Source organism: Gorilla gorilla, chromosome 13 (genome assembly GCF_029281585.2).
Source record: "Gorilla gorilla gorilla isolate KB3781 chromosome 13, NHGRI_mGorGor1-v2.1_pri, whole genome shotgun sequence".
Lineage (NCBI taxonomy): Eukaryota > Metazoa > Chordata > Mammalia > Primates > Hominidae > Gorilla > Gorilla gorilla.
Window position 1 is genome coordinate 99,917,771 of NC_073237.2, and position 25,362 is coordinate 99,943,132.

Genomic DNA, 25,362 nt, shown 5'->3' on the forward strand with positions numbered 1-25,362 from the left:
TACGTAAACAAGGCATGGGAACTAGAATAGCCAAAACAATGTTGAGAAACTACAGTTGGGGTACCTATACTACTTGATTCAAGATGAAGTGCACACTATAATTTAGGAAGATAGTGTGCTATTGGTATTGGTGAATAGATAAATTAAAGCAACATGAAAGTCTAGAAATATCCTGCACACATGTTCAATTGAGTTTTGAACTCATTCTGTTTAGTTCATCTCTGTTTTTGCAGTTATTTGATGAGCCTTCATTGCTTATCTTAAGCTGAAGACTCTTAGGCAGTGGTTTGAGCAAAACAAAAGATTTCAGAGAGAATAAAAAATATTTTCAATCAGATGAGGGAAGAAAGCATTTGTGAAGACGACACTAAACTCATAATATAGCAATACGTAAATCACAAAACATCAGGAATATATTATGAATGGAGAATAAGGTGCCTTTGTGGGAATGGCAGGTGAGAGGCATGATAAGCAATTTGGTGCCAAATCACTAAAAACCTTTTTTGCTTGGAACACAATGGGGAACCTCCACAGGTTTTTCAGCAAGTAGTCATGAAGCATTGTGTGCATGTGGGGTGGGGGAGTACATACCAAGGATGAGTGAGTTAGAAGAGCTAAAGGCAGGGAGCCAAGGACAGACATTTGCCATAGCCAAAGGAGAAGTTATATGATAGAAATGCAGTAGGAAAATTGAGGGCAAGGAGAATGGACTTAATTTTTTTAATTGAGGTTTTATGTTACCTGATAACTCATTGATTATGGGGCAAGAGACAAGAAAGCAAGTATATGACTTCAGGTTTCTGGCCTGAACAAGATGTTTTTAATTTGACCAATGCTTCCATGAGTATAAACTTAGCAGACACTGAAAGGGCAGTGGCTTGAGGATGCACATGGGAAGGGCATGTGATAATTAGTTAAGCTTTGAACTTACTTCCAAAAAAAAATGTTTTAGGGACAGACAAGTGAAAAATATCAAAGAGCCAGCTTAAAATATGGGCCTGACAACCAGGAAGGAAATGTATACTGGCAATGAATATTTTTAGTTTATTCAAAACAAACATTTATTAACTCAGGAAATATTTGAGTGCCAAGTATGCCACACATGTAGATGATTTATCTCTGTTTTGTCATCTTGTTTACATCAACCCTATGGAGAAGGTGTTGAGGCCATAGCTATGGAATAGGTGGTCACAGAGAGCAAAAACATGGATAAGGAAACACAAAGGAGCTGAGGACACTCCTCATTATCTCCCAATTTAGGGTGCAGTTGAGGAAAAAGAAGCAATCAAGCAAAGACACAGTATTTTAGGAAAGATAAGCGAACTGAGAATTTGAAGACAAAGGTGCAAAGTTTCAAGAAGGAATGATTGATGGGATGGCATTGAATCTATAAATTTCCTTGGGCAGTATGGCCATTTTCACAATATTGATTCTCCCTACCCATGAGCATGGAATGTTCTTCCATTTATTTGTATCCTCTTTTATTTCATTGAGCAGTGGTTTGTAGTTCTCCCTGAAGAGGTCCTTCACATCCCTCGTAAGTTGGATTCCTAGGTATTTTATTCTCTTTGAAGCAATTGTGAATGGGAATTCATTCATGATTTGGCTCTCTGTTTGTCTGTTATTGGTGTATAAGAATGCTTGTGATTTTTGCACATTGATTTTGTATCCTGAGACTTTCCTGAAATCGCCTATCAGCGTAAGGGGATTCTAGGCAATACCATTCAGGACATAGGCATGGGCAAGGACTTCATGTCTAAAACGCCAAAAGCAATGGCAACAAAAGCCAACATTGTTGGGACAAATGAGATCTAATTAAACTAAAGAGCTTCTGCACAGCAAAAGAAACTACCATCAGAGTGAACAGGCAACCTACAGAATGGGAGAAAATTTTTGCAATCTACTCATCTGACAAAGGGCTAATATCCAGAATCTACAAAGAACTCAAACAAATTTACAAGAAAAAAACAAACAACCCGATCAAAAAGTGGGCAAAGGATATGAACAGACACTTCTCAAAAGAAGACATTTATGCAGCCAAAAGACACATGAAAAAATGCTCATCATAACTGGCTATCAGAGAAATGCAAATCAAAACCACAGTGAGATACCATCTCACACCAGTTAGAATGGCAATCATTAAAAAGTCAGGAAACAACAGGTGCTGGAGAGGATGTGGAGAAATAGGAACACTTTTACACTGTTGGTGGGACTGTAAACTAGTTCAACCATTGTGGAAGTCACTGTGGAGATTCCTCAGGGATCTAGAACTAGAAATACCATTTGACCCAGCCATCCCATTACTGGGTATATACCCAAAGGATTATAAAACATGCTGCTATAAAGACACATGCACACGTATGTTTATTGCGGCACTATTCACAATAGCAAAGACTTGGAACCAACCCAAATGTCCAACAATGATAGACTGAATTAAGAAAATGTGGCACATACACACCATGGAATACTATGCAGCCATAAAAATGATGAGTTCATGTCCTTTGTAGGGACATGGATGAAGCTGGAAACCATCATTCTCAGCAAACTATCACAAGGACAAAAAACCAAACACCGCATGTTCTCACTCATAGATGGGAACTGAACAATGAGAACTCATGGACACAGGAAGGGGAACATCACACACCGGGACCTGTTGTAGGGTGGGGGGAGGGGAGAGGGATAGCATTAGGAGATATACCTAATGTTAAATGATGAGTTAATGGGTGCAGCACACCCACATGGCACATGTATACATATGTAACAAACCTGAACGTTGTGCACATGTACCCTAAAACTTCAAGTATAATAAAAAAAAAAAGAAGGAATGATTAAGGAGCTCAGATGACTCAGAATGGGTTAGGTAAAATATAAAATAAAGAAATTTTGATTTTCCAATTAGATAATTGACTATGATATTTAGATTTTTTCCATTAATTTGTGATAGTTGAGGCAATGAAATAAATTACTAAATTAGAGGTGAGGAAATTACAGACAGTCTTTGTAGACTGAACTTTCAAAATGTTAGATTGGAGAGGTGGGACAGACAGGAAGAAACTTGAAAAGAGATTTTAGCGTAAGCCATACCTGGACTTATTTCTAGTTTAAAAGAAAGGTGACAGTACAAAAGAAAGGAATAAACAAGATTATGTGAAAAGTGTACATTCTAGAGCAGCCAGAAAAAGAGAATTGGAAGCTTAAGAAGTAAAGGGTATGTGTGAAAGCAGAAAATATTTCAGGAATGATAGGGTAGAAGGAGAATCATAGCTAACACAAACCCAATTTCCAATCCAATCTCAGCATTCAATTAGAAAGTCTTTAACACCAAAATGCTTACTTCCCATATATTACAATATTTGAAAAGAAGCATATGAAATAGACCCTTAGAGCTATTAAATTAAGTTTTTAACATATGTTGAAATTAGTTTGAGAGTTGAAGACTATTATTCTTGGCAGATAAAATGAAATATAAAATTTTCTTAAATCTACTAGCAAATGTGGGCCTTTCGAATATGCTTTAATTTACTACTAATTTATACATAGATAAGACTTTTTACGTTAATTAAATGTTCTATGGAACACAGTGCATAAAATAGAAATAAAGTATTTGCATAGAATGATTTATTTACACCTTTTAAAGATATACAGTTTATAATTGTGTTGGGGGATATGAGTAAATTGTTTGAAGAAGGCTGTTCGTTAAATGATCTTTTGAGACTTAATGTAGAATTACACCTTTAAAATTGTAAGGAAAGGCAATTTGCATTAGTTTCTTGAATTAGATGATTCAATATACTTATTTAAGTAACTACCTTCCAAGAATAAGATTGAGAAAATCCTACCAAGCTTTGCAATTTAGCAGACTCTAAATCTTGTCATCTTGTTTTCATCAACCCTATGGAGAAGGGTCCATAGGAGAAGAGTTCATCAATAACATTGAAAGTAGGCTGACACACTCTTTTAGAACACAAAATCATCACTGTACAGTATAAGCATATTTAACATACCTTGGTAGTTGAAAAACATGAACAGCCTGGAAAAATGCAAAAAGAAATACTTAGCATCTGGTGCCAAGAAATCACTAAAGTCAGATCAATGAGGCATTTTGAAATTATTTCCCCACCTTTTACAAAGTAAGTCTTTGATTAAGACTGATAATACTAAATAGTGTGTGATTTCAAATGGACTGTGTAATATGGCATTTGTGTTGAAAATTTAGTAATAATATACCATTCTTAGATTTATAAGTTAAAAAAAATCTAATGAATTACAAGGATTCCTCTGAGCTTCATACATATTAAAAAATCCCAGGTATGCTGTTAGAAATATCCAATCCATATATATAACATGTCTAATAATTCAATGAGTCATTTGCATTCTCTGTTTATTAATTGTTGCTTCACTCAAACATTGCTCACTTCAGAAAATAGGTACAAGATGAATTATATTTAAGCAATTAGTAGTTTTATTTATAATAAAGTTCACTTTAACATAACTTATTGGTAAGAAATGCCCATATAATTTTCATGGGAATGTACTGCAAAATTACTATTTACGTTTTTTTTTTTGAGACAGAGTCTTGCTCTATCCCCCAGGCTGGAGTGCAGTGGTATAATCTTGGTTCACTGCAACCTCTGCCTCTTGGGTTCAAGCAATTCTCATGCCTCAGCCTCTGGAGTAGCTGGAATTACAGGCATGTGCCAACATGCCCAGCTAATTTTTGTATTTTTGGTAGAGACGGGTTTTCACCATGTTGGCCAGGCTGCTCTTGAACTCCTGACCTCAAGTGACCCGGCCACCTCGGCCTCCCAAAGTCCTGGGATTACAGGTGTGAGTCACCATGCCCGGCCCCTCTTTACTTTTTTCAATATTTAAAAGGGGCTATACTCTATAAAGATTAAAGACAATAATTCTGTGTGTTTGAGAATTGCTGTATTTTAAAACAGTTGAGCTGTAAGTATCCAGTTTCACTTTTGTATGTGTAAATTGAATACAGTGAAAACTCTGCCTAAAAAAAAGTCAAATGATTTTCTGAACATTGCATATCTCAAGTCTGTGTCTTTTATATGACTCCAAAATAATTGTTTAATTAATCCAACCAGTCTGTCATTTAGAGAGGCAATAGTTCAATAATTAATATAATATGGATTAAAAATGAAGATGTTTTCTTGAATTTTTTTTGTTTTCAACAGTTTCTTGTCTTTAAAAATCCATAGACAAGCAAAGAAAAGCAGAGGCTATGTAGTAACTATGTTTAGTAGTAATATACACAATTAACATTATAAATCATTTAAATTCCTATGGGCAACATAATGTGGTAGTAATATCTGAAATCAAAAATTATACAGTTACTAAATATAGGTCTTGCCATGGTTATTTATATTCTCAGATTTTTTCCTTTACTGGATTTTATGAAATTGTAAATGTGGCAAACATATGTTTCTGTAAATAAGAAAAAGGCCCTTGTTGGAATGGGACAGAACTATTAGGCACTAAACGGGTTTTGTGATTTAGTGACATTAAACATCTGTTGGCAGTTTTATTCAACCATTGCACGCAGAAACTTTTGTCTAATTTGGTTAAGATCCCTAAGCATTACTGACCTACTCAGACAACCTAGGTGTTTGAAAAGACCACAGACTCTAGAGCAAGTCTCAGATTCAAACTCTGTCTATTCCTAATTATGAAAACTTGGACAAGTAATGTATCTCTCTGTAACTCAGTTTCCTCACATCTGAAATGGTTAAAATCTCAGTATCTACCTCATAATACTGTTGTGAGAAATGATTTAGATAGTCAGATAGCGCTCAGAACAGGGCCTGGCACATAGTAAGCTCATGGTAAATGCTAGCTGTTATCACTGTTATTGTTATTTTATGAAAGGAGCATCCTCACAATAGATTTTTGGTCTGTGTCTTAAAATACAGGATAAATTCATAACTTTCACTGTATTTTGTTCCTTTCAACTCACACTGATTATATCTACTGTGTTCATCACTTAGGTTAAACATACATAATTTTTTATGTTTACATGTATACATAATTTATTTTTGGATCTAAGTTTGGCACTTCCTGATAATAATTCAGCCAGTCTATTCTGTCACTACATCTTGAAACTGTGTGTTTTACCTCAGTGATGAACCTATGAGCAGCATTTCCATAGAAACCCCAATGAGAAAGCCAGGACCTGATAAATTCACTAGGTGTCAAATAAGAACATAACATATGTTGTGTACACATATAACAGGAATATGTCTTATTAAGGTTAAAGATAGTGAGAGGCAGATTTGTGGCTTTTCCTATCCTAGATAGTAATAATCACATCAGGTCTTTCTTCAGTATCAATTTTTAAATTACGTTTGTGTTCTTTAACTTTGAAATGTTTTAAGTTGTCAATGTAACATATTGAAAATTAATGAGAACAAAATATCTATTGACAATTATATAATGATACTTTTTAATTAAAATGTGAAGGATCTAACAGACATATACAGAACATTCTACCCCAAAGCAGCAGAGTACACATTCTGCTCAAGTGTTTACAGAACACTCTCCATGATAAATAATATGTTAATTCCCAAAAAAGACAACACATTTAAAAAGAATGAAATCATAGTATCTTTTTCAACCACAATGGAATAAAACTGGAAATCAATAAAAGAAGAAAGAGTAGAAAATTCAGAAATATGTGTAAATTAAACATCACTCTCTTGAATAACCAATGGGTTAAAGAAAAAAAATTAAGAGAAAAAGTAAAAAATACCTTTAGATGAAGGAAAATTAAAATACAACATACCAAAATGTATGGAATTGCAGTAAAAGCAATACTAAGAGAGAAGTCTGTTGTAATGACACCTTCATTTAAAAAGAAGATCTCAAATCCCTAACTTTAAACCTCAAAGAACGAGCAAAACAAAAGTAAACAACTAAACCCCAAAGTTAGTAGAAGAAAATAAGTGATAAAAATTGGAGCAGGAATAAATGAAACAGAGAATAGAAAAGCAAAAAGAAAACATAAATGAAACTAAGAGTTAGCTTTCTGAAAAGATTAACAAAATTAACAAGCCATTAGTTAAAATAACTAAGAAAACATAAATAGAATAACTATAATAAAATCAGAAATAAAAGACATTACAACTGATGCCACAGACTATAAAAAGTGATTGTAACATACTATAATGAACATGCCAACAAATTGAGTAACCCAGAAGAAATTCTACCAAATACTTAAAGAATAATTAATGCCAACAACCAATCCTAATCTATATTTTTTAAACAACTGAAGATGATGAAAGACATGCAAATTTATTTAATGAGTTGAATATTACCCTGATACCAAAGCCAGACAAAAACACTACAGGAAAAGAACAACCTAAATATATTACAGATGAATGGATAAAAAAAAATGTGGCACACACACGCACACACAATGGAATATTATTCAGCCATAAACAAGAAGAAAATTCTGCCATTTTTGACAACATATACGAATGTGAAGGATATAATTCTCAATGAAATAAGCCAATCATGAAAGGACAAACACTGCTTGATAATGCTTACCTGAGGTGTATAAACTAACCAAACACAGAAACAGAGAGTAGAATGGTAGTTGCCAGTAACTTGTAGGATGGGAAAATGGGAAGCTGCTATTTGTCTTAATTTGTTTGGGCTGCTATAATATCATAAACTGGGTGAATTAGAAAGAACAGAAATTTATCTCAGAGTTCTAAGGGCTGGAGATTATAAGTTCAAGGCACCAGGAGATCCAGTGTCTGCTAAGGGCCTGTTTTGGGGGTCATAAATGGTGCCTTCTTGCTGTGTCCTCATTTGGTGGAAAAGATGAGGGGTCTCTCTCAGGCTAAATTTATGATGGCACTAATCCCATTTATGAAGGCTCTGCCTTAAATATCTAATCACCTCCCAGAGGCTCTACTACTTAACATTATTATCTTGGAGTTAGGATTTCAACATGTGAATGTGAGGAGAAAACAAGCATGATATAGTTTGGCTCTGTGTCCCCAACCAAATCTCATGTTGAATTGTAATCCTCACATGTCAGGGGAGGGACCTTATAGGAGGTGATTGGATCATGGGGGTGGATGTCCCCCATGCTGTTCTCATGAAAGTGAGTTCTCACCAGATCTGATGGTTTAAAAATGTGACACTTCCTCCTTTGCTCTCTCTTCATGTAAGATGTGCCTCACATCCCCTTCACCTTCTGCCATGATCTTAAGTTTTCTGAGGCCTCTTCAGCCATGTGAAACTGTGAGTCATTTAAACCTCTTTTCTTTATAAATTACCCAGTCTTAGGTAGTTCTTTATAGCAGTGTGAAAATGAACTAATAAAAAGCATTTAGTCCATTGTATTGTTCAATGGGTGAAAAGTTTCAGTTATGCAAAATGGATACGTTCTAGAGATCTACTGTATATTTTCTATGTTAGTATTATTGTATTACTGTATTGTACACTTAAAATTTATCTTAAATTTTAAGTGTTCACACAACGGTCATAATTTCTAAAAAAAAAATGCTTACATTCTCCAGATATACATTTTTAGTACTGATGTAATTTGGTTCTGTGTCCCCACCAAATCTCATGTTGAATTGTAATCTCCATGTATTGAAAGAGAGGCCTGTTGAGAGGTGACTGAATCATGGGGGGTGGACTTCCCCCTTGCTGTTCTGGTGATAAAATTCTCAGGAGATCAGCTTGTTTAAAAGTGCGTGGTACTTCCCCCTTCACACTCTGTTTCTCTTTCTCCTTCTCCACCATGGTAAGACATGCTTGTTTCCCCCTTTCCTTCTCCCATGATTGTATATTTCCTGAGGCCACCCAACCATGCTTCCTGCAGAACTGTGAGTCAATTGAACCTTATTTATTCATAAATTACCCAGTCTTGGTCATTCTTTATAGTAGTGTGAGAATGGACTAATATAGAAAATTGGTACCGGGAGTGGGACACTGCTATGAAGATACCCGAAAATGTGGAAGCAACTTTGGAACTGCATAAGAGGCAAAGGTTGGAACAGTTTGGAGGGCTCAGAAAAAGATAGGAAGATGATGGAAAGTTTGGAATTTCCTACAGATTCGTTAAATTGTTGTGACCAAAATGCTGATAGTAATATGGACAATGAAGTCCAGGCTGATGTGGTCCCAGATGGAGATGAGAAACTTATTGGGAACTGGAGTAAAGGTCACTTTTGCTACACTTTAGCAAAGAGAATAGAAGTATTTTGTCCCTTCTCTGTTGATCTATAGAACTTTGAACTTGAGAAAGTTGATTTAGGGTATCTGGCAGAAGAAATTTCTGAGCAGCAAAGCATTCTTGAAGTGGCCTGGCTGCTTCTAAGAGCCTATGATCATTTGCATAAACTTAGAGATTATCTGAAACTGGAAGTTATATTTAAAAGGAAAGCAATGCATAGAAGTTTGGAAAATTTACAGCTTGACCATATGGTAGAAAAAAAAAATCCTTTTCTAGGGAGAAATTCAAGCAGGCTGCAGAAATTTGCATAAGTAATGAGGTGCTGAATGTTAATGGCCAAGACAATAGGGAAAATGCCTCCAGGGCATTTCAGAGACCTTCACAGCAGCTTCTCCCATCACAGGCCTGGAGGCCTAGGAGGAAAAAATGGTTTCGTGAGCCAGGCCTAGGGTCCCACTGCTCGGTGCAGCCTCAGGACATGGAACCCTGCATCCCAGCCACTCCAGTTCCAGTCCTGGCTAAAAGGGGTCAAGGTACAGCTTGGGCCATTGCTTCAGAGGGTGCAAGCCCCAAGCCTTGGTGGTTTCCACATGGTGTTAGGCCTGCGGGTGCGCAGCAGGCAAGAGTTGAGGTTTGGGAACCTTCACCTAGATTTCAGAGGATGTATAGAAATGCTTGAAGGTCCAGGCAGAAGTCTGCTGCAGGGGCAGAGCACTCATGGAGAACCTCTACTAGAGCATTGTGGAGGGCAAATGTGGGGTTGGAGTGCCTGCACAGGGTCCCCACTGGGACACTGCTTCATGGAGCCATAAGAAGAAGGCCACCTTCCTCCAGACCCCAGAATGGAAGATCTGCTGACAGCTTGCACCATGCACCTGGAAAAGCAGCAGACACTCAACACCAGCCTGAGAACATGGCCACAGGGCCTGTACTCTGTAAATCCAGAGGGGAAGAGCTGCCCAAGGCCTTGGGAGCCCACCCCTTCTATCACTGTGCCCTGGATGTGAGACATGGAGTCAAAGGAGATTATTTTGGAGCTTCAAGATTTAATGAATGCACTGCTGAATTTTTCAGATTTGCATGGGGCCTGTAGCTTCTTTGTTTTGGCTAATTTCTCCCTTTTGGAATGGCAGTATTTACCCAATCCCTTTACCCCTATTATATCTTGGAAGTAACTAACTTGTTTTTATATTAGAGGCTAATAGGTAAAAGGGATTTGCCTTGTCTCAGAAAAGACTTTGGACTTAGATATTTGAGTAAATCCTGAAATCAGTTAAGACTTTGTGAGACTTTTGGTAAGGCAAGATTGTTTTTTGAAATGTGAGAATGACATGAAATTTGAAAGGAGCCAGGTACAGAATAATATGATGTGGCTCTATGCTCCCATCAAAATCTCATCTCGAATTGCAAACCCCTTGTGTTGCCTGGTGGGAGGTAATTTAATAATGAGGGTGAACATCTCCCATGCTGTTCTTGTGATAGAGTTCTCAGGAGATGTTGTTTGAAAGTGTGTAGCACTCCCCTCTTCTCTCTCTCTCTCTCCTGCTCTGACATGTGAAGATGTGCTTGCTTCCCTTTTACCTTCTGCCATGATTGTAAGTTTCCTGAGGCCTCCCAGCCGTGCTTTTCTGTACAGCCTGTGGAACTATGAGCCAGTGAAACCTCTTTTCTCCATAAATTACTTAGTCTCAGCTATGTCTTTATAGCAGTGTAAGAATAGGCTAATACAAGTACTGATCTCATCTTAAATCAGCTTCAATATTAAATAATTTGTGAAACCTTTAACAAACCACATGAAGAGGAAATTCTGGTGTAATTTGATTCTTCTTTTAATTTGAGCAATTTCTAGTTTGTAAACTGCATTTGTCTTATCCTGTGTTAGCATCACTAGAAAGGCAATTTATTTGCTGCAGGGTCCTTATTATTGAGGTCTTATTCTTTGTCAAGTCACCAAGTACCTTTTTTTGTCATCTTCAGGGAGGTTTTGATTTCTCTCAAAATGCTTAATATGTGCATGATGTGTCCACACTGTGTCTCTAGTTTATGCAGCCTGTGACTTTCATTCTGGCAGCTGTGTTTTCTCTGCAGCAGCCAGCATTTTGAAGTCTGCTTCTGATGCAATAGGCAGGATATTTTAAAAAATTGTTGGAGCCTATGATGAAAATGAATTGTCCCCTAGCACTATGAAACTTCCTGGGTGTATCACTAAATATTCTTATGACAAGAAAACCTTACATCATTACTGTTTTATTACTTTATAGTCAATATCATATATTGTAGATACTCTTGGTCTTTATAAATTTAAATCAATAAAGAAGTAAGGAAAATTTGAGGGTCCATGTCTATAATCAGATTACATTAGACTTTTCCGCAGTCAAAACAATTCCAAAATATCAGAGACTTAATAAATAACAGTGGTCTAGTTCTTATTTCGTGCAACCATCTCTGAACTAGGACTCAGACTCCTCCATGTGTAACAGCCTTAATACCCATTATAGCTACAAGTGACACATGTTATACAGCTTACATAGTATAAGCACATATTATACTGCTGCTTATATTTTATTGGCTGAAGCATGTCACATGGTTATACTTAACTTCAAAGTAATGCTGAAGTGCAATCCTTTCTTGTGCCTCCCAAAAAAAGTGAATGGGTAATACTGAGGAGCATCACTATGTCTAACAAATGTTCAATTGTTCATGTAAGAGAGAAATAAAAATCACATCATAATTTTAAAGCACTGTGTCAGTCTGCTTAAGCAGTGTGTAATAAGAGAAGAAAAACATTGCAAGTTTATGTTCAACCTCTGGAAAATTAGACCTTTAAAAATGTTTTATGAAGCTAAAAAGAAAGGCTAATTTTCAAAGAACCCTAAGGACACTAAAAGCTTAAGAAACATGCAACCAAAATTTTAATTAAAGAGAGTTTAGACATAGAAGGACAGCCTCCTGATACCACAGACACTAAGAGCCATGATTGGGGGCATTCAGAACATAGTTTAACCATCAGAGACGTAAGTGGAGTTGAACGTAGTTAATGACATTGGAGACATGAAAACTCTTGCTGTGTCCTAGATTTCTTAGAATAAAGGAGGAGAGCAGTAATCTGGTTCTTTGCAAATACTTGTCTCTCTGACCAGAGTTTAGTCATTTGATTCTTCCCATAACTGATGTAGCCTTGTAAAAAAAAGAAATGCACCTAAATCATAATCCTTCTTCCCATATTAGCAGTCATATGAATGAGCACCTTCACCATGTATTCTTTTCACTAAAAGTATTGCGTTCACATCCACAACTGACCTACCTATAGGAAATGCAGTGAATCTAATTATTCTTAATCAACTTGCCTAAGAATAACTATTCTTATGTAGCTTTTAACCAACCTCAGAGCCTTAAACTCTGACCACGGATTTTTCTGGGAAAACATTTCCAAATCATCCTATATGTGTCTGGATTGTTTTTGTGTTGATAAATTTATGTGAACATCATTCTGTTAACATTTGAGATAAATGGTATAAACTTCTGTCTTTCTGAAATTTAAAACATTCTTGGTATTAAATTTTACCCATATAAAATATTAGCCAGGTAGCAATATTACATTTTAGGACATAGTCACACTAATCATATTTATCATAACAATCAATGTCCAAAAAATAATTGTATCTCATTCATTTTGCTATTCTACCAAATGGTCATTTACAAAATAATGTCACAGAAAAATACTAGGAAATTGTATAAATAAATGAATGAATTGAATCAATGAATCAATAAACACTGAATAAATACATGTTAAAAAGAAGGGATTAAGTATTGCTACTTGAAAATTCCAGAAATAATCATTTTATGTTTTAAATTTCACACTCTTCTGAGTAGAATGATGATGTCTCATCTCTAGCCATTCTGCTTCATCCTGCCCAGGACATAAATCTTCCTTTTGTCCAGCATATCCATGCGGTATACACTATCCACCCATTAGTCACTTAGCAACTGTTTTCATTATCAGATAAACAATGTCATGGTATCAACAGTTGCTTGTGTTCATGTAACCCTTATTTTACTTAACAATGGCTCCAAAGGAAAAGAGTAGTGCTTCGGGCATATTATAATTGTTCTATTTTATAATTAGTTATTGTAGCCTCAGTGCTTTCTGGTACAACATGTTGCCATTAATCAAAACACATTTCTGTTTAGGTCTTTCACTTACAAATTTACTGGCTTTTCCATCTTAACTAAGCACTATGTGCTGTGGCTGTAATTTTTTCAGTTTGAAGTGTAATAGTAAAACTAGCTCAAATACCTTCTTCCTTTTCATACTTGAAGATTTTACAATTTTAACTATGAATAGAAGATTGTTTTTACCATAGGTCTTAGCAACCCCAGCAAATAATTGTCTTCATTTCCTTGATAATATGAGAACCTTCACCTTTTCACTTAAAGAAAGCACGTTATAGCTTATCTTTGGTATATCCAAATTGCCAGCATCAACACTCTTATGCTTTGGTGTTATTATTAGGTAAACTACATGTCACTTGAACACAAGAACTGTGAAAACCAACAGTTGATCTGATAACCAAGATGGCTGCTAAGTGATTAATGGGAAGGTAGCTTGTAAAGTGTGGATATTCTGGACAAAGGGATGATTCACTTCCAGGATAGGAAGAAGTGTGACACCAGGCAATTTTATCATGCTACTCAGAACAGCATGTAATTAAAAACATGCAAACTGCTTATTTCTGAAATTTTTGATTTAATATTTTTGAATCGCAGTTGACCACAGGTAACTTAAACCATGGAAAATGAAACTGTGGATAAGGGGGAAATACCATATAAAAGAATTCTATGAACAATGGTATGTCAACAAATTAAATAACTTAGATGAGATATATAAATTTCTAGAAAGACAAAACTGCTGAAACTAACTCAAGAAGAAATAGCAAATCGCTTAAGAATAGAAAAACACTTAAGGAGAAATTAACTGTAATTATTCACTGACTCTTCCAAGAGAAAAAGAGAAGAGAATACTTCCCAAGCCATCATATGAGAGTCACATAAAACAGTATCACTGATATAAAAATCAGGCACATCACAAAAAAAGAAAGCTAAAAACCAATATTTGGTATGAGTATAGAGGCAAAAATCCTCAAGAAAATGCTAACAAATCAAATTAAGCAATAGATAATAAGAATTGTACACAATAACCAAGTGGAACTTATCCCAGGAATTCAAGGTATAGTTAGCATTTGAAAATAAATTAATGTAATGTACAATATTTATAAAATAAAAGGTAAAAGCTACATAATCATTTCAGTTCCTGCAGACAAAGCACTTAACATACTCCAACACTCTCAAATCTGTTGAGAAATAACCTAATGTTTAAAAATAAGGGTTACGCCCTAAAAGCTTAAGTAGTTCAAAAATATTTTCTCCAAGTTTTGATACCTGTGGGTCACATAATATTTTGTGCACACAAGAATCACCAGTTTAGTGACTCCAGGAGGGAGACTGATGGCCCACCTCAGTCAGGTGGAGCCAGGAAGAACTTTTCCCACTGAGACAGATCAGACTGTTGAGTAGACTGGCATGCTCCAAACAGATCACCTGAGAAAATGCACTGAGAGTGGATAAAGAGATGTCCCAGATGCCAGGGCTGAAGGGGTAGGAAGTTGGAAACTTTGCAATCTCAAATCAAGAATAAGATCAGAGGTGAATACTTGAAAAACACGTGGTGGCTTTTCCTTTGTTTGTAATTTGTCCATGATGTCTGGGTTTTATAACCAGCATACATTATTCAGAAAATATAAAATTAATTTTTAAAGTGAGACCTCCCTGTTGAACAAGCAATTCCAAACATGAAAGGTTATACAAAAATTACAATAGGTTAATGCTTGTTTTACAAAGGTATTCATGCAATGACAGTGTAATATAATATATAATAAATAACATCAGGCCCCTTTAAGAATTATTCCTATTTTCTAATCTATATATGAAAATGTCTATTTCTAAAATAATTTTTAATTATTTTATCGATAAAAATTAAAAAAGAAAGTTTTCTAATAAATATAATATTTATGATATTCACAAATTTAGAATTGTTCTGTTTTCTGAGAAAATTGTGATTGATTTTTATGAATAATGCTCAATATTTCAAATTGGGAATTCAATATATAAGACAACATAATTTGTCACAATTTGGATCTAATTACATATTTCTACATTCATTTATTAGTTAAATATTTGTATGTGTTCCAAGACACTCTTTTCCACTATTTTGAATTTAATAATATTGATTGGACTTCTTTTGTTTTTTTCTTTTTTTTATTATTATACTTTAAGTTTTAGGGTACATTGGACTTCTAAATTCAATTTAAGAAAAATATAATGTATGGAAGATATATATATATAACTAAATACCCCTATGTAAACTGAATTAATTAAATTGGAAATACTGAAGGAATACTCTGCTTGCAGATATTCAAAAGTTGTGGTTTGGGAGATGGGAAATGGGATATTTATTAAAGGTTGCCTGACTATAAACTGTTTGGTTTATATTACTCTCTTATCACTATTTATTATATTTAAGGCTTGCTATACACACAAGATGCTTATGCATTTTGAGGCTGAATACATTTTTATTTTGAAGCATTTAATGATAAGTTGCTGTTGCCTGAATTTAATAGGTTCTTGAGAAAATGTGGTTGTATCTCCAGATTCATAATATTACACTAAACTAGATTTAGCATTTTATTATAGAAAAAATGGAGTCAGGAGTCACCTATCTGAGACACTTTTGAAACAGGACAGAAAAGCCCAGAAGTAAAATGCTGCTAGGAAGATACAATTTATTTTCTTCTGCCTGCCTGCATTTTAAGTAAGGGTATATTTAACCCAAAAAAGAACAGATGGATTGTATTTATAATGGTCACAGATGAAATGTTGCATTATTCAATTCTTCTATTAATTTCTTTCTATTGCTCCCACTGCCAAAAAGTGCACTGTTACACATAGGTGAATTAAATGAAAAGAAAATGGTAGGCTGTGTATGTAGTATATGATTTGTGGAAAGCTGTTTACTTCAGGTTAATTTTGAAGTATTATCTAGTTTGAGCTTTTCCTGCTGAACCTTTAGCCTTGGGGTAAAATGTAGCATTCTATTTTAACACTATATTTATAATTTTTGCTACAGTATGTTGTTGAAAACAAGAGCCAATTAACGGAATAGAAAGTGGAATAGAAAGCCACTATGGCTTTCTATTCCAAAGCCATAGTGACTTTGGAATAGAAATGCAGTGTATATCCATGCAATAAACACGAGAGAAGTGGCCAAGGTATATGAAGCATAAATCATTATATTCTTAAAATCTGACTCTGAATGAATGAGACTGAGCAAACTAAATATTTTTCTTCAAAATATATCAGATGTCTTCTTTTTAAAAAGTTAGGTTTGGTGTATTTCAAATAAGCAATGGGTAAAACTGAAATGAACTGCAGTTTTGAAAAGCTCCTCTTTGTCTTCCATACTGGACTGCAAAATTTAATTTGTTTTGTTTTGATCATTTCCATGTTTCCATCACTTAGAACAGTGCCAGGGCATTGATGAAAGTGTCCTTCACATTGCATTAATAAATGCAGGTATGGAAGAAATAATTCATTTTATATTTAGAACTTCACTGCCAAATAAAAATAAATTGGGCTATAGAAAATAAAAGTGTGCATACATAAATTATATGTAATAATAAGGTTACCATAAATCAAACACATATTTATATATTATGATAATATATTTATATATTATATAATATATATTTATATATAATATATAATATATATAATATATTATATATTATCATAATTTATATATTTATATATATTATATATTTATTTAATTATATAATTAATTATATTTATATATTATAATATATATGTATATATTATGATATATATTGATTTATGATACATATAGGTCTACATATTATTATTAAATAAATATATAAATATACAAATGTATATAATTATGTGTTGTATATAATCAAATATATCATTTATTTAAATATATAGTTAGAAAATTTTTGCACTAGGCAGTAATTGGTTGTTTGACAGCTGTTTGAAAGCCAACAGGTATACGAAAAAATGTTCAATATCACTAATCATCAGGAAAATGCAAATCAAAACCTCAATGAGATATCACCTGACTCCTGTTAGAATTGCTATTATACTAAAGGCAAAAAATAAGTGTTGGTGAGGATTAGGAGAAAAAGGAATTCTTACACTGTCAGTGGGAACATAAAGTAATGCAGTCATAATGGAAAACAGTATGGTGGTTCCTCAAAAAATTAAAAACAGAGCTAGCATATGATTCCACAATCCCACTATTGTTTATATATTCAAAGGACATGAAATCAGTATGTTGAAGAGATATTTGTACTTCCATGTTCATTGCAGCACTATTCACAATAGCTAAGATATGGAATCAATCTAAGTGCCAATAAATGGATGATTAGATAAAGAAAATGTGTATATATACACAATAGAATACAGCCATAAAAAAGAATGAAATACTGTCATTGGGACAACATGAATGAATCTGGAGGAAATTAAATTAAGCAAAATAAACCAGGCACAGAAGAGTAAATAACCTCATGCTCTCACTTACACGTGAAATCTAAAAAATTGATCTTATAGGCATAGAGAGTGCAATAGTGATTACCAGAGGCTGGGGAGGTTAGTGGGGATGGAGGGGATGAGGAAACACTGGCCAAGGTAAACATAAATACAGTTACATAGGAGTAATAAATTCAAGAGATCTATTATATGGCATGGTAACTATCATGACAATTTATTATATTCTTGAAAAACATAAAGACAGTGGAAGTTAGGCACTCTCACTGCAAAAGTGATAACTATATAAGGTAACACCATTTAGCTAGTCCATATGTATATATACTTGAAAGCATCGTGTTGTACAAGATAACACATACAATGTTATTGATCAAATTTACTTTAAAAATAATCTTTAAAAAGTGGGGGAACAGACGGATCAAAACTCCTGTGATATGAAAATGTCTGGTATATTTGAGGAACTGCGCAAAACCCAGTGAGATTTAAACAGAACCATCAAATAGACAGGGGATGACAGAAAGAAAAGTTGCAGAAGCCTAATTATTTAGGGCTTTATAAGCCTTTACTCCTAGCAGCATGGAAGGGTTGTGAGAAAAAGAATGTGATGATCTGTTCTATACTTAGTCAGATCACTCTAGTAGCTGTGATGAAAATAAATTAGAGGGGAGTGAGGGCAGAGAGCCCCTTTAAAAGGTTATGTAAATGATCCAGTAACATAGCGGTGTCTTGGACCAGGGGGTTAACTGTGTGTAAGTAGTTAGAATAGTCAGACTGTAGATATATTTTGAAAGTAGACCTAGGATTTGCTGATTTAATTTGTCATGTGATATAGAGAGCGATATCTAGTATGACATCACGTTTTCATCCTGAGCAAGTTACTAAGACAAGCAAGGATCAGATGACATAAAAGTTCGTATAATTTTTTTTCATAAGATTAGGGCTAGTAAAATGTTTGCTCACATGAATTTGTTTCAAAAATTAGAGATCTGTAATCCATCGTGTTTCCTTCTAGGCCTGGTCACTGAAAATAGAATTAAGTTTAACAATTACTCAGCCTAACATTGTTTAGCAAAAAAAATTTTGATAACTTTTTTCATTCTTCTCATTTAATTCTTCATTACTCTAAGTAATGTCTCAAATACATTTGAAATTAATTAGGACAATAAAGAAAGGTCGAACAATAACAATGTTTACTACAATTGTACTCTTCCAGGAATATCAAGGGCCCGTATCCTCTTGAGATTCAATACATTTTATGCAATATATTTGAATATAACAGATGGAAGAGAGGATTGAGATTTCGTAATTTTTTCCTAAAATATTACAAACCTATGAAGAAGAGTTTTCACATCTCTAGTGTAAAAGAATATTTTCTCATATTAACATATTTTTATAAGTGAATTGTTTTCTTTCAAGCATTTATGGTTTCAGATTTAATTCACTCTGATGTTTATATCAAATAATATCTGAAAACTGTCCAAGGAAAATATATCCCTGTTATATCAGTTACTCTTATACTTGCCCAGACTACTGGCAAGGCATACAGTAATTGAGGCTCTGGGATGGTACAGAGATCATCTCTTGATATAACAGACACTGTAATTATAGCAAGAATGACAAATATGAGACTGACAATAAAGCAATATTTGAAACCCATGTAAACTAAAATGCTTCCAAACCTCATTGCCATGAAGAAGATAAAAAAGAGAAATAGTAGGCAGCCCAGGTAGCCTCAACTTATACTTTTGGCAAAATAATAATATACATGTGTGTATATGTATACATACACATGCACACACACACACACACACACACACACATGCTTGTATATGTTAAGATCAGATCACAACTTAACTCTGGATTTGAGATTTAAAGACAACTTCCTCTTTGGCTTCTTGGGAAAATTTCACATAGAGACTTACTGTAGTTGAGGACTGTTTGAAAATTTCATGAAAAATCTCGCAAATAGGGAACCAATCTATCTATTTATACACATAATTTTTACTATAGCAATTTTGTATTAGCAATATTATAAAAGATACCTAAGAGAGAAGGACACCATTTTCTATTCACATACCAAAACTAACTAACTTAATTTTTTGCATAATCTCCTTCGGGCTTTGTTTATACACATATATAATTTGTATTCTTATGATTATAGTAGATGTATTTTATATTTTTTAAACTTAACATTTTATTATAAGCATATTTACATGTTCGTACATAGCCTCAATCAATTATCATATAAACATGACATAATATTTGAGTACTTCTACAATGCCTTCATTATGTCATTTTCTAATATTAATCATTAATATTGTCCCTGTTTTGCAAAGATGGAAAATGCTCAAAATACTAAAACTGGGTGCATATATATTTTTCTTCTTTGAATTAAGAGAATTGCTAAATGAAACATATATGTTATGGTTCATCTTACTATAATTATTTTCAAAAATAATACTTCTTCCTCATATGAATATGTATGTGTGTGTCGATATATTATATATATACATATATATGTGTGTGTGTGTCTATATATATATATATATATATATATATATAATTCCTTATTTTTAGTCATGCTCATGCCAGATTGGACCAGAGACTTTTTGAGTTTACTAATTTAATAATTATAAAATAATTAATTTGATTATTTAACTATTTTTCACATAGAACTTTACTACTAATGGCAGTCTAATAATAGAAGTTATTCTATTCCAGTATTTTGTATGCATTCAACTCTAATAATTTTGACTTCCTGAATAGGCACATATTTACCCATTTCCCAAATGCCTAAGAATACATATGAACCTTGGTTTGATCTGTGTATACTTTTAACTGACCTTTGCTGATACATTTTCCTGATGCAGTTACCAGTTCTCTCTTTGAGATTTTAGTTGGTCCTCCAAATTAAAATAAGCGATGATTTAAATTCCTGAGAGTGAGTGACAGAAATCCTGCTGATGCTTAACAGGGACTCACACTCTTAAATGAAAAGTGAAAATTTTTCTTCCCCACATCCTTTGAACTATAATTACATGTAGGGATTGCTACTGTGTTTGCTAAGAGCATGCCCGGAAGACACAATGGGTAATGTTCTGCATAGAGAACCAGATCTTAAACTAAGACTGATGTTCATTCTGTCACTGAGAAAGCTTTTGTTGAGTCCCTGCTGGGTAAAAGCTCAGCTTGTTGCTGCTAAATCTCTAGTAACCAGAGGCAGTTTTCTTAATATGATGATATTTCAGGTTTTCCATAAGCAAGTGAGGATTTTTACAATCTTAGTATTCTCTTACATTGTTTTGAAATATCTGCATTTAAATGATTTTATAAAAGTTAGGATAGCCTGGTTTGTGCAACAAGAATAGTATCATTTATCTTCTCATTGTCCAAGAGGATATTCTATGTCACCATGTTTTTGTATAACATCATAGAAGGGGATATTTAGATTAAAGCTTCAATTTTTCAATGTTTTTGTGTTAATAGAGTAACTGGACCAGAATTAAGGGCAAAAAATCTAGGGAGAATCACATTTTTGGGGATTATTGAAAATAAGGGTGGGCTTCATATTTGGAGCTTCCTGGTTATTCATATTTCAATATGAGTTGCAGTTTGGTTGCTGTGAAGTTCTGGGTTTGGTTGGCATAAAGCAGATTTTGTATTATGGCAAAGGCAACACAGAAAGCTTAGAGAAGCTGGTCCACCCCATCCCTCAGATCAGAGGAAATAACTTCAAGTCTCAGCTGGCTGGCATTAGGATCAATGGCCTTCATTACTGGCTGGCATGGTAGCCTATGTGTAGAATGTGAATTAATCCTAGTTACGCAGTGCTGGGGAACCAGGACCAGGGTGAAAGCAGTGAGGTTTGGCTATTTAGTGTTTACTTATTTAGCTGCTTTTAAAGTAAATTATAAATTAATAAATTTCTGACTCTACACATCACCAAGATGTGGCATTATCACACGCACACACACACACATATGCATACATACATGTCATGCATAAATATATATATATATATATATATACATAAACATGTATATGGCATTCTCTAAATGCATATAAGGATGTTTTCAACTCTAATTCCAAAACTTAAAAAATCAAGTACATAAAGTTTCTTAAAGTAACTACAATATAGCTTATAACCCTCCATTTTGTATAAGTGAAAGCAGTTACTAGTTGAGGCTATATACTTTCTAGCCTCCTTTTCTGATAATAATCATGATCCTTATATCAAGTAACAGTTATTGACGACTTTCATTGCCACAGACACTTAGACATTCTAAGCATTTAACATGCATTAACTCTATTATTCTGTATAACAAAACTACAAATTAGAAACTACAATTTTCCTTCATTTTATAGATGAAAGATCCGGTACACGAAGTGGCCAAGTAACTTATCCAAGATTACACAGCAAGTGACAGGGCCAGGATATCCAACCCCCCAAAATAATTCCAGAGTATTATGGTAACAACCAGTTTTTATTTAAAAATAAATAAAAAATCAAAAACAAAAAAACTTTATTTTAAATATTCACTATAGATATAGTAATTGGTTTATTTAATCTAAAACCAATGTATGCTATGGCCTGTAATGCTATTATGAAAAGGAAAAAGGAGAATAAATAGGCAAATGGAATAAGGTTTATATTTCTCGATAAAGTATCCATGCAGCAAGCACATAGAGAAAAGAAAATGAGAGTGTTTGGGAGCAAATTTTTTAGATACAGACATTATTTTAAACTTAGTAAAGTATTTCTAATCAATTTCTGCTTTGTGTTGTATATATTTATAATCCTTTATTGCATTGATGTATTATTATAAGATATGGAAAAAAAATTCTTTAGATGCTTCTTTACTTTTTTTTCTATCGATAGAATTCCAAAATCTATCTTACATTTTGGTCTGTTAGTATGTCGCAAGGTAAAAATATTTATAATCATGTAAGCAATTATACTTCTCCTGATCTGGTTAATCTGTTCTGTATCTTTTTTTTTTAATAAATTTCTTATTTTTCACTTTCTGGTCTTTTTTCTTTCTTCATCAAGTCCCATGCCTTGCATTTAATTTCATAATTGGAAGTCAAATTCCAAGGACATTTTCCACCACAAAATAAGCTCCTAAAAGATATTAGTTATTGTTTCATAATTGTTTTTGCCTGAAAAGGAAAACATTGGGTAACAAGGGTAACTACTGGATCAGTTCTCTAAATTGCAACTAGAGAACGCTAAATATGTTTTGTGCATGTTGATAATTGACACATTGTAGGCAGGTGTAGCTAAGGAGCCGGAAGGGAAGAAGCAAAATGAGGAAACAGTGAGAGCACAACTGGGGTGCAGAATGACAGTGCCAGGAAGCAACAAGGAAGCATTATTGGGGAGAATCTGTTTTATGGGCCAATTTGTAGTTGTCAAAAATAGAGCCGCATATTAGTAATAGCAGAGCATAACAAAAGGACTCTGGCTTCCTGGAATAAAGCCTGCCTCCTTTCTCTCCATTTTGAAAACAGTGACTCAGACAATGTTAATGAGATTTTGAAGACTTTTAGCCTGGGTGCATGATCTATGAGCTTTAATGTTTGCTCAGTATCAGCTGTATTGGATTATTCTTCTTGCTTCAACTTTATCCAACAAAATAATACAAATTCCTACGGGTGCTAGACATGCTCTGCCCCTCCAAAAAAGCACATTTTTCTAAGCAATAGAGACCTTTCGTCAACAGGAATGTTCATAATTACCTATGAATTCCCATGTACAAAAAAATATTTTCAAGAAATGGTCACTCGGGCAGTTATTTCCTCTACCATCCTGTAGTACAGAAGAAACAAGTTGCCTTACAGTAGTGCTTTTCGACTTATTAAAGACTTATTCTTGTAATCCCAGGACTTTGGGAGGCCGAGGTGGGCGGATCACTTGAGGTCAGGAGTTCAGGACCAGCCTGGCCAACATGGTGAAACCCCGTCTCTACTAAAAATACAAAAATTAGCCGGGCATAGTGGCGTGCACCTGTAATCCCAGCTACTAGGAAGGCTGAGGCAGAAGAATCGCTTGAACCAGGGAGGTGGAGGGTTCAGTGAGCCAAGATCGCACCACTGCACTCCAGCCTGGGCAACAGAGCAATACTCTGTCTCAAGAAAAGAAAAATAACATATTATTACATCACAATTGGTGGGGCCACTCCTGGAGTTTCTGATTCAGGAAGTCTGGGATAGAGCCTGAGAATTTACATGTTAACAAGTTTCCAGGTAATAGCAATGATGATGCTAGTCACTGGATCATATGTTTTGCGTCACTGCCCTGCAGGCTGTTCTGTGACAAGCAGTTCAATCAATTAAAGCAGCAGTCTGATGAAGCTCAATCACAGGTTTCTAAAAATCATCAGGGAGCAGGAATTCTAAATCTTGTTCTTTATTTAACAGATGAGGGTCATTGGTTATAAGGTTGAGCTACAGAGTGTGGCAGACAATTATCAGTCAATAACCATTATTTTAAAAAGGACTCAGAGCACATGCTCTATAATTATGAATCAATTGCATCATCTTCACATAGAAAAGGTTGCACATTATAGCGAATGAACCCCATGGGGCACTAATGCCCAATTGTTGGCTGAACTATTACGGTTTATTTTTCAATTATTTTTCCCTAATCTTGGAAAAAGAAATATTTTCTTTCTCCATATTAAGGAAAAGGGCTTTGACATTTTGGCATTTCTGTATTTTCTGTATCACTGCGCTTTCTCCACTTTAATTAAAATAATCTAAAAGTATTATTCACAGTATACCTTATAAATTTTTCACAATCATAAATCTCACTTATATTCTTAGCAAGTATTTAATAAGTTCATATAATTATCTTGAAAACTAGGTGGTTGTTTTTGTCATTATTTAATAGTAGGTTTTACCGTGTCTCTCTTTCCTTGTTTCCCCAACACACAAGCCCAGAGTTCAGTTTAATCTTATTTATTCTATATTCTAGACTGTTGTCAGGTCCTATTTATCCTTTTTCAGTTGACCTATAATATTTTATTTTTCTTCTATTTTCTCCAAACCTTCTCACTCTTATCTAACATTGTGCATATTGGAACTCCTTTACCCAATTCTTGATAAGTTTAGCAACAAAATAAAAATAAAGATGGTACCAGTGTTTCACGTTCCCCCAGATTTGATCTTTGGTAGAGAGAAATGCCTATCACATTATTAATTAGTTTCATGTAGCAAACAGATTTTTTTGGCCATTCATTTTAACTTTTTTTTGGCTGACATTGAGAATACAACTGTTTCTTTAGTTGGATTGAATTGGCCAATCCATTTGCAAGTAAAATTGTGCATAAGAAGGCAAAACCTTATTCCAGTGCTAAATCATTGAAACATGTTTTCATTTCCAGTTGTCTAGGGTAAACTTCAAGCTATGACTTCTACATTTTAAATGTTAACTCTTTGATTCTAGTAACAACTATTTCAAAATATAGTTTTTAATCACAAAGCCCAGAAGCTAAAACAAGATAGTTCATACATATACACATTTATCTTTATTTTACTGCCTA